Source organism: Oncorhynchus gorbuscha, linkage group LG16 (assembly GCF_021184085.1).
Source record: "Oncorhynchus gorbuscha isolate QuinsamMale2020 ecotype Even-year linkage group LG16, OgorEven_v1.0, whole genome shotgun sequence".
Classification (NCBI taxonomy): domain Eukaryota; kingdom Metazoa; phylum Chordata; class Actinopteri; order Salmoniformes; family Salmonidae; genus Oncorhynchus; species Oncorhynchus gorbuscha.
This window is the reverse complement of record NC_060188.1, coordinates 42805925-42815701: the sequence shown is the minus strand read 5'-3', so window position 1 is coordinate 42815701 and position 9777 is coordinate 42805925.

Below are 9777 nucleotides of genomic sequence, written 5' to 3'. Positions count from 1 at the left end.
ATATTAAAAAAATACAGTACATACTGTTACTCTATTGTGCATTTTGATGATCAGGAAACAGTGGTGCACAGAGTTTAAAACGATTCATGGTTTGATTCACAAATTACGGATATAAAGAACTGTTGCTATGGCAGCAGGCTGTCAAACAAATTAGATGTAGCTTTTACTTTCCAGGTCCGTGTGCAGATAAGACAGTTAATTACCAACATAAACATTAGAAAATGAAATGGAATGACAACCTATAACTTTAATGTGTGAGCTATCATCACTCCAAGAGTGGCTACATAGCCTACCTCTCACATAACAAATATTTTCTAAATTATTGCACATTGGTTGGACTGCAAGGTATTAAATACTGATTCCTTACTTTGTCCTAATTTTGTTGTGTTCCAACCTGAATTTAAAATGTATTAAATTTAGATGCTTTGTCACTGGCTAAAACACAACACCCTATAATGTCAAAGTGGAATTATGTTTTTTTGTTTGTTATTTTGTACAAATAAATACAAAATTGAAATCTGAAATACCTTAAATCAATAAGTATTCAACCCCTTTGTTATGGCAAGCCTAAATAAGCTCAGGAGTGAAAATATACTTAATTACTTCACATAATACGTTGCATGGATTCACTCTGTGTGCAATAAAAGTGTTTAACATGATTTTTGAATTACTACCTCATCTCTGTACCCCACACATACAGAAAAGGTCACTCAGTTGAGCAGCACATTTCAAACACAGACATGGGAGGTTTTTCCAATGCCTTGCAAAGAAGGGAACCTGTTGGTAGATGTAAAAAAAAAGCAGACACTGAATATCCCTTTGAGCACGGTGAAGTTTTTAATTTCCCATTGGATGGTGTATCAATACACTCATTCACAACAAAGATGCAAGCATCCTTCCTAACCTCTGTCCGGCAAAAGAAAGGAAACCGCTTAGGAATTTCACGATGAGGCCAATAGTGACTTTAAAACACTTCAAGTTTAATCGCTGTGATAGGAGAAAACTGAAGATGGATCAACAACATTGTAGTTACTCCACAATACTAACCTAATTGACAGAGTGAAAAGAAGGACATCTGTACAGAATACAAAATATTCCCAAAACATGCATCCTGTTTGCAACAATGCACGAAAGTAATACTGCAAAGAAAATTGGCAAAGCAATTCACTTTTGTCCTGAATACAAAGTGCAAATCCAATACAACACATTGTTGAGTACCACTCTCCATATTTTCTCTCCACTCTCCATGTTATGGGTATACGTGTAATCATTAGGGCTGGGGAGTTTTTCAAGAAAAAGAAAAAAAGAAGAAATGGAATTGAGCTAAGCACACACAAAATCCTAGAGGAAAACCTGGTTCGCTCTGCTTTGCACCCGACACTGGGAGATTAATTCACTTTTCAGCAGGACAATAACCTAAAACACGAGGCCAAATCTACGCTGGAGTTGCTTACCAAATCATATCAAAGTTTATCTGTCACGTGCGCTGAATACAACAGGTGACAGTGAATGTTCCTGAATGGGTATTCATACTTTCTGAAGGCACTGTATATACCCATGTTGACCTGAATCGTTCCCTCTACTTCAATATGAAATAAGAAACAAGCAATAGCATTTGAAAGTCTTTCGTTTATCACGGGTGCCTTTGGAGAAAGACATATATTAAAAAGAGAGTCAACTGAGAGTCAACAACTACCTACATCTAATTAAACAAAACTCAATCAAAACTTTTCATTTTCAGCTGGTGGCAAAAGGGTAAGTTTTAGAACTCGTCCAATTTTTTAAAAATATAAATAAATAAATGTTGTGATGGCCAACAGCCAAGAGTTGTAGAGCTTTCTCCTGAATTATGCCATTTGTTTTCCAATTCTAAAAGCCTCCAAGGGCTGCTTTCAACATATTTCAGAAGCTCTGCAAAGTGAGAGGGAGGAGAAGCAGGAGAAGAAAAGAGGAAAGGATAGGGTGGGGGAAGAGGGAGAGGAGAGAGAGAGAGAAGATGAGGGAGAGAGAGAGAGAAAAGGTGGTAGAGGGAGCAGAGGGGTTGTGGGGCATCATGTATTCCTAATAGAGCTGGCTTCAGAGAGTATTGCATCCTCCTGTGGAAAGAGAGAGAGCAGAAGACTGAGTGTGTTGCCCATACAGCCTTCCTCGCTCCTCTCCCCTCTCTCTTCTCCTCTGCCGTCCTCTCTCCTTTCTCCCCATCTTCCCTCCTCAACACAGAGCCCAGACAGACACACATTTCATGGTTTGATGGCTTCTCTGTGTGATGCCACCGCCTGATAGCTTATCTGCAGGGTTCTTCTTTGGTTGGAGTTCAGTCCAGTAATCAGAGGGGCGGGGGGGGGCAGCCATTGACAAAGGCCCGCCGATGAGGAGATCAGATCAAGTGATAGAGAACACGGGCACAAACATGGGAGGGACAGGCTGGGATGGCAGGGGCCGGGAGGATGGCCCGGCATTAGAAAAGAGTTGGGCGTTCATGGTAAACGTGATCTAAATGTGCCATAATTGAGCGTTACCTGTCCCAGTAGCCCGTTGTATGAGTCACATTGTGAGTCTTATCTCTCTCAACACATGGCTGCGCTCGGGAATCAAATCTGCAGCCAATCACTCGCCTCATAATAAAGAGAAACACGGCATCAGGGAAGCAGGCAGCCTATAAGCCTTGATTCATCCGCTCCAGCATCCAGCAGCTCGCCTTCAGCCGGCTTCGCCTCCCTCACACAGCTATCGCCCTCCTCTCCTCATGGTGCAATAAGTCCCTGTGCCAGTGTGGAGCTTCTCTGGATGGCATTGTTGAAAGACGTGGCGGCAGACAGAGCCTTTCCTCTGATTAAGTCATTACAGGCCAGGGGAAGAATGAGCAGAGCAGGCCCTGGGTGGAGGAAGAAAGCCCTGATAGGGATTATGACTGCACCCTAGTGGCCACAGATAGATTTAAAGAGGCCCGGGCCTGTAGGGATTTGTTTCACATCTCCTATCATGCTCTCAAGTTTTATTGTCTGTGACTTTGAGATTGGGATTTTCTATTGACTTTGAGTCGCTTAAGAAGGCTTGACATATTACCCACCATTCCCCCCAATGCGAGACACAATCACACACACACACGCAACAAAGCAATACAAGCAAAACAACAAATTCTGAGACCTTGACTAATGAAGGCAATTGTGTTGATGTATGTCGCTCTGGGGGCTAAGAGAATGTACAGCACAGTGTGTTTTACCTTGTTTAGCCCATTGTTCCATTTGAAATGGAGTTAGGAGAAATAGCCATTTTCGTCCGGCGCACAACAGCCCACGTTTTTTTGATGAATGTTAATGCCTTCCCAGAGCACACAAAGTAGTCTGGGGGCATCCAGAGAGGGAAGGCTGGTGCCTGGTCCAAAATAAGGCCCAAGAAGAAAACTGTGTAATCCAGCTTTTCTATAAAATCCTTTTTTCCTAAATGTCACGTTGAATCCGGACAAAGCATTTACATGGCAACATGTAACAACGTAGCATTGTTTTCCAGTTAAGATGTCAAGGGAGTGATTTAGTTGTTGGCAAAGTGGATTTGGAGCATGATTCACACACCCTTTCTGTCAGAGTGGAATGAACAGCATGTTTACAAGGCAGGTATCGACCCAGTCCACTGGGATGAGCTTGTTTGATGCTTGTCTGGTCTGGAGCATTTGACTCAGATTACTGTTCATTTGATTAATATGGGTAGAGAATTCCATGTAATGTCCTGGGGAAAGAGAAATAGAATTATATAAGGTAAGACAAAATAGATCACAGGATTTAGAGTCACTGCTCCAGTCTCCGCAATCAATTTACTTGCACGTGATAGAACGCTACATTATAGCTGGTCTCATCAGATAACCTGGCACATTAGACTTAACCTCACCAATTGACAACACATTCTGTCTTGGCCTATCAAAGAGTCTTTATATCCACCAAACAATGGCATTTCTTAAAGGTGCAATATGCAGAAATAGTTCCTCCATTTCCCGGTTGCTAAATGAAGAAAAAAAATGAAACTTAAGAATGGGAAGCACAGAAATAGCGCACATAGAACATATCTGCCACTTCTTAGACTTGCTTTCAATTAAAATTACAGATCTACAACTCACATTACTATCTGAATTTGGTCAGGTCACACACAAAATTACATACAGCAGATTTAAAATAGGTCAACCCTGGCCGCAAGAGGGATATTTTAAACAAAGGTTTACTGTTGTTCCGTGGGTCTACAACAAAACATTGTGTGCCAATATTGCATTGATACATCCTTGACTAAGCTACGAGCTACTAGTACTAACATTAGACAAAATGTTCACGTTTTCGCATATATAACAAAATCCCACTATTTTTGCTCATCTGTTTCACCCACATCCAGGTGGTTTTTCGTTAAAAAAAATATATAAATGAGGTCATTACAAGATGTACGTTTATTATAAAGATCAAGAGCCTTACGGACTTGTCATAACCATTGCTTCAAGGTGGCACACACTGCTACAGTGGTTGACTTGGGTTTGAGCCCCCTAGCATCAAGCGTTCACTGCTGGTACTTGATGCTCGATTCAAAACGCATATGTGACAAAGTGGATGATTATAATAATGCATGCTAAGAGTTGCACATCTACACTGACTTTTCAAAACATCAAGAACACCTGCTCTTTCCATGACATAGTCTGACCAGGTGAATCCAGGTGAAAGCTATGGATCCCTTGTTAAATGTCACTTGTTAAATCAACTTCAATCAGTGTAGATGAAGGGGAGGAGACCGGTTGAAGGGGGATTTCTAAGCCTTGAAACAATTGAGACAGACTGTGTATGTGTGCCATTTAGAAAGTGGAATGTGCAAGAAAGACTTGGAAGTGCCTTTGAATAGAGAATGGTAGTAGGTGCCAGGCGTACTGGTTTGTGCCAAGAACAGCAACGTTGCTGGGTTGTTCATGCTCAACAGTTTCCTGTGTGTATCAAGAATGGTCCGCCATCAGCCACCAGCCAAAAATGGACATCCAGCCATTCAGCGTTGCTTGATACATCCAGCCAACTTGATACAACTGTGGGAAGCATTGTAGACGACCTGGGCCAGCATCCCTGTGGAACGCTTTTGACACCTTGTAGAGTCCATGCCCTGACGAATTGCGACTGTTTTGAGGGCAAGTGAGAGGGTGGGGTGCAACTCAGTATTAGGAAGGTGTTCCTAATGTTTGGTGTACTCAGTCTAAGTTTTGCCCACATGAGAAATTAAGCGGGGTTTTTCGTCTAACAGTGTTGTTAGCATAGGGTTAAGTTTACCAGGTTATCTGATGGGAAAAGCGAACAAGTGGCGTTTTATCACAGGAACTACACCAACGATTTGAATTGGTTGATGAGGATTTTGAGGCTGAGAAACAGTAAACTGTTTCTAATGTCCCCAGTATATTTTGACAGCAATTTTATGCACCATAAACTAAACCATATCATCCAAGCACCTCACATTAACATAATCTCCCATTTTATATGACTGGTTTTACCTCAGCAGCCAGCGTAACAGTCATGTGTTTGACGCCCAAGGTTATTGCCTGTATGAGATGTGCAGTATGAAACCAGGGAAAGCTCTGTCAGTCATCACTGTGTTAGCCATACATTGTACATTGAGACTTTATTCAGCCAAGCATAGTCTTACAGGGGGTGGTGGTCGATCTCTTTCTGACTAGTCCTCTGGGTCTTTCAACAGTAACGTACTTTTCTCCTCCCGTGCTCCCGAGACCATGGGAAAGAGTGAAATTAACATTTCATTATACACGTATTGATTTGTAGCTTTTCATGTTGCCAATGTACATTTTCTCAAGGTGATGGAGATGATCATATGAAGACGACTTCTGGAGAGAAAAAAAAATAGATTTTCAAATCAAGGAGGTGTCGAATGGAGAGAGGTGAACAAACACCCACACATCAGGTCACAGAGCAAACAGAGGAAAGAGAGTCCCAGGGGAAAAGACAGAACAACACACAGTATACTCAGTTCCTGTCTTCATTTTATATTCGGTATTTCACATACTCAGGTCAGTAAAGTGTAGAAGTGGTCATTATGAAACCCAATGCTGTCTATTTTTCATCCCTAAAACGCTGGTTGTCACTGGTTTGTAAGGTATGTGTCAAGAACAGATAGCATGGCTTCATGTTGCTGCGGCAGAGACTGCTAATCAAACACACAAGCAGAATGACCATGAGATCCCAAGTGGATGGAGTGGCTACTTAAAAGGCTGCAATGGAAGATGAGAAAAAACAAAGACTCCTTCTGACCAGCCTTCTCTCTCTCTCTCTCTCTCTCTCTCTCTCTCTCTCTCTCTGGTGCATGCTGGGTGTTTTTGGAGTTTGAGTGTTTGGTGTGGAAAGCTCTAAACTAACTAACTTTCTTGATTCTATTCTTTTCTTTACATGTTATTTTCTATGGTGGAGGGTTAATGCAATATTTGTTTTTAGCGGTATCCAAAGTTTTTTTTTCAAAGTTAGGGTGGAAGAGGACAGAGTAACGTTCCGGGGGGTTGCAAGGTCTAGTGTGCGCAATGGCTTCTCAGCCTAGCGCGCAGGAGACGCTGTCGATACAGCATGGATTCAGGTGTGTTCCTGAGAACGGAGTTAAGGTGGAGGAGGTTCTGCTCGCGGTCGGTGAACAGGTAGGAGCTGAGTTTATACATTCTGCTTCTAGAATGAACAAGGCTGTGGTTGTGTTCATGAAAAGGGCTAATTTGGTCGGTAGGCTAATTGCTAGCGGAATATTTGTAAGGGATGTGTTGGTGTCAATTTCACCTCTCTCTACCCCTTCAACAAGAGTTGTAGTGGCAAATTTGCCTCCGTTTATTACGGATGATCAAATTAGGAAAGAGCTGAGTCGTTTTGGTAAGTTTGCTAGCGGTTTCCGTGTACTGTCAGCAGGTTTTCAGGCAGATGCCGTTAAGCACGTTGTTTCATTCAGGAGGCAAGTGTTTATGTTTCTGAACAATAATGAGCAACAGCTAAATGTGCATTTTAAAGTGAGGCATGGGGAGGGGCTCTATGCAGGTTTTGCCAGCACAGATAGTCTACAGTGTTTTGAATGTGGGGATTTGGGGCACAAGAGCTTTGCGTGCCCACATAAAGGCCATAGACAAGGGGAGGGTACGAGCGCAAGGGGGGGAAATCGAGGTCAAAATGCAGGGGGTAAGGAGATGCAGACAGCAGAGGCTGGGCCTAGTCAGTCTAGAGATGGTGGTGTAGATGAGGCTGGGTCTAGTCAGGCTAGAGATGGTGGAGAAGCAGAGGCTGGGTCTAGTCAGGCTAGAGATGGTGGGGTAGCTGAGGCTGGGCCTAGACATGCTATGGAGGGTGGTATAGCTGAGGCTGGCCCTAGTCATGCTATGGAGGGTGTTGTAGCTGAGGCTGGCCCTAGTCATGCTATGGAGGGTGGTATAGCTGAGGCTGGCCCTAGTCATGCTATGGAGGGTGTTGTAGCTGAGGCTGGCCCTAGTCATGCTATGGAGGGTGGTGCAGATGATACTGCGTCTAGTCAGGTTATTCTAGTGGATGAGGAGAGTATAGTGGGGAAGTGTAAGAGATTAGGGGAGGAGGAGGAGGGTGTCAAGAGGAAAAAGAAAAAGGGTGTGGACAAAGGCACCATGGAAATGTTGCCTGTTGCTGTGGGTGAGGCCCTAACCAGAGAGAAAGGGCAGGTGGTCAGGGTGGGAGATAGAGAAGAGGAGGAAAGTGAGTCTGAGGAAGAGGATGAGGAGGTATTTTTTTCAGACTCCTCTTGAATTGGCCCGGAGCTGACAGCCAGTCAACCAGAGGGGTCTAAGTACACGTTGAGAGAACTGACAAGGTTCCTGAATGAGACTAAGGGGAAAAAGTTAATCTTGAGGCTTTTTTCCTGATCCTTGAAAGTTTGTAAGATCAGTACAACATGCTATGAGAAATGAGGGGCATGGTGTCCTCTCACCCAAGAAACGGTTTAGGTTGAGGAAGTGGGTCACAACAGTGCGTAAAGGTTTACCTTCAGACACTGTTTAAATGTTTAATTTCTTACTGACACTGGGGCTTTTTGAGCTTTGCTATTGGTCTATTTCTCTGCTGGCTTTTCTCCCACTTCTTATGGAGACTCTTCGGGTAGGCTCGCTCAATATAAATGGCGCCAGAGATGCGGGAAAGAGGAGTGTGTTGAGTGAATATGTAAAACATAAACAAGTACAGGTGTTGTTTCTGCAGGAGACACATAGTGATGTGGTGAATGAAGTTGATTGGGGGCTCTGGTGGAAAGGGGCAAGTGTGTTGAGCCATGAGACAAATCTTAGTGCAGGGGTGGCAGTCCTTTTTGCACCGGGTCTGGCTGTAAAAATTTGCTCCTCAAAGGAGGTGTGTAGGGGTAGGTTGCTTGTTGTTAAAGCAGAAATTAACAACATGTGTTTTGTCTTTATAAATGTGTATGCGCCTAACACAGGGAGAGAAAGAGAGGTTCTATTTGGGAGTCTTAGACAGGAACTCTCACAAGTAGCGCCTGAGGAGACGCTGGTGATCGGAGGTGACTGGAACTGTACAATGGATTTTACAAAAGACAGAAATGGGGAAGAACCTCATTCAGTGTCAGTGGGAGTGTTAAGGGACATCTTTAATCAGTTTGACCTAGTGGATGTTTGGAGAACTAAACATCCAAACACAAGACAGTATACGTGGGTGAAGGTTTTTGGGGCTAGGGTGAGTGCAGCTCGAGTTGATCGTTTTTACATGTCCAGTAATCAGAGCAATAGGCTTCTGGGTGCTACCATTCTCCCAGTGGGGTTTTCGGATCACCACCTAACCATGGCTCGGCTGTCTATTTCACCAGGGCCCCGGCAGGCATCTTATTGGAAGTTCAATGTAAAGCTCTTACAAGATGCCACTTTTTGCTCAGGTTTCCAGACTTTTTGGGAAAGATGGGGGCAGCGAAGAGAGGAGTATGAGTCTCTGAGTCAGTGGTGGGATGTGGGGAAAGTGCAAATTCGGCTTTTCTGTCAACAGTACACAGCTCTCTCATCCTCAGAGGCTAGGAGAGTGTTGGGGGAACTAGAGCGGTGTATTAGTGAGATGGAGGTAGAGATGGTGGGGCAAGGCAATGTAGGCCTCCAGGCTAACTTAGTCGAATTACGTAGGGACCTGGGCAGTTTTTTCCAGGTTAAAGCAAAGGGAGCACTTGTAAGAGCTAGGTTCTCCATGCTCAAGGAGATGGATGCTCCCAGCTCCTTCTTCTTTGGTTTGGAAAGACAGAGCAGTGAAGCCAAGGGTATGCATTGTCTACGGCTGTCTGATGGCCGGGTGACCTCTGTGGTGGGGGAGATGCGGGAGCGGACTGTGGAGTTTTATACTGAATTGTATAGGGCAGAAATGTGTGATCCTATGTGTGCTCAGGTCTTGTTCGCAGAGGGATGAAATGGACATTCCTCTGTTGTCACATGAACTGGCAGAGGCAGTAACCCAGATGTCCCCCGGTCGTGCACCCGGGGTTGATGGACTTCCAGTGGAATTTTACAAAAAATCTGGGGAACAATTGGACAGGATTTCCTTTGCATGTTGCGAGAATGCGTCGGGGTAGGAGAGTTGCCGATGAGCTGCCGTCGGGCGGCTCTGACTCTCTTGCCCAAAAAAGGGGACTGTGAACTTAAGAACTGGAGGCCTGTGGCATTACTCTGTGCGGACTACAAGATTTTTGCCAAGGTCCTCTCTAACAGACTGAAGTCCCATCTGGACTCTATAATACACAAGGACCAGACATATTGTGTACCGGGACGCTCAATCA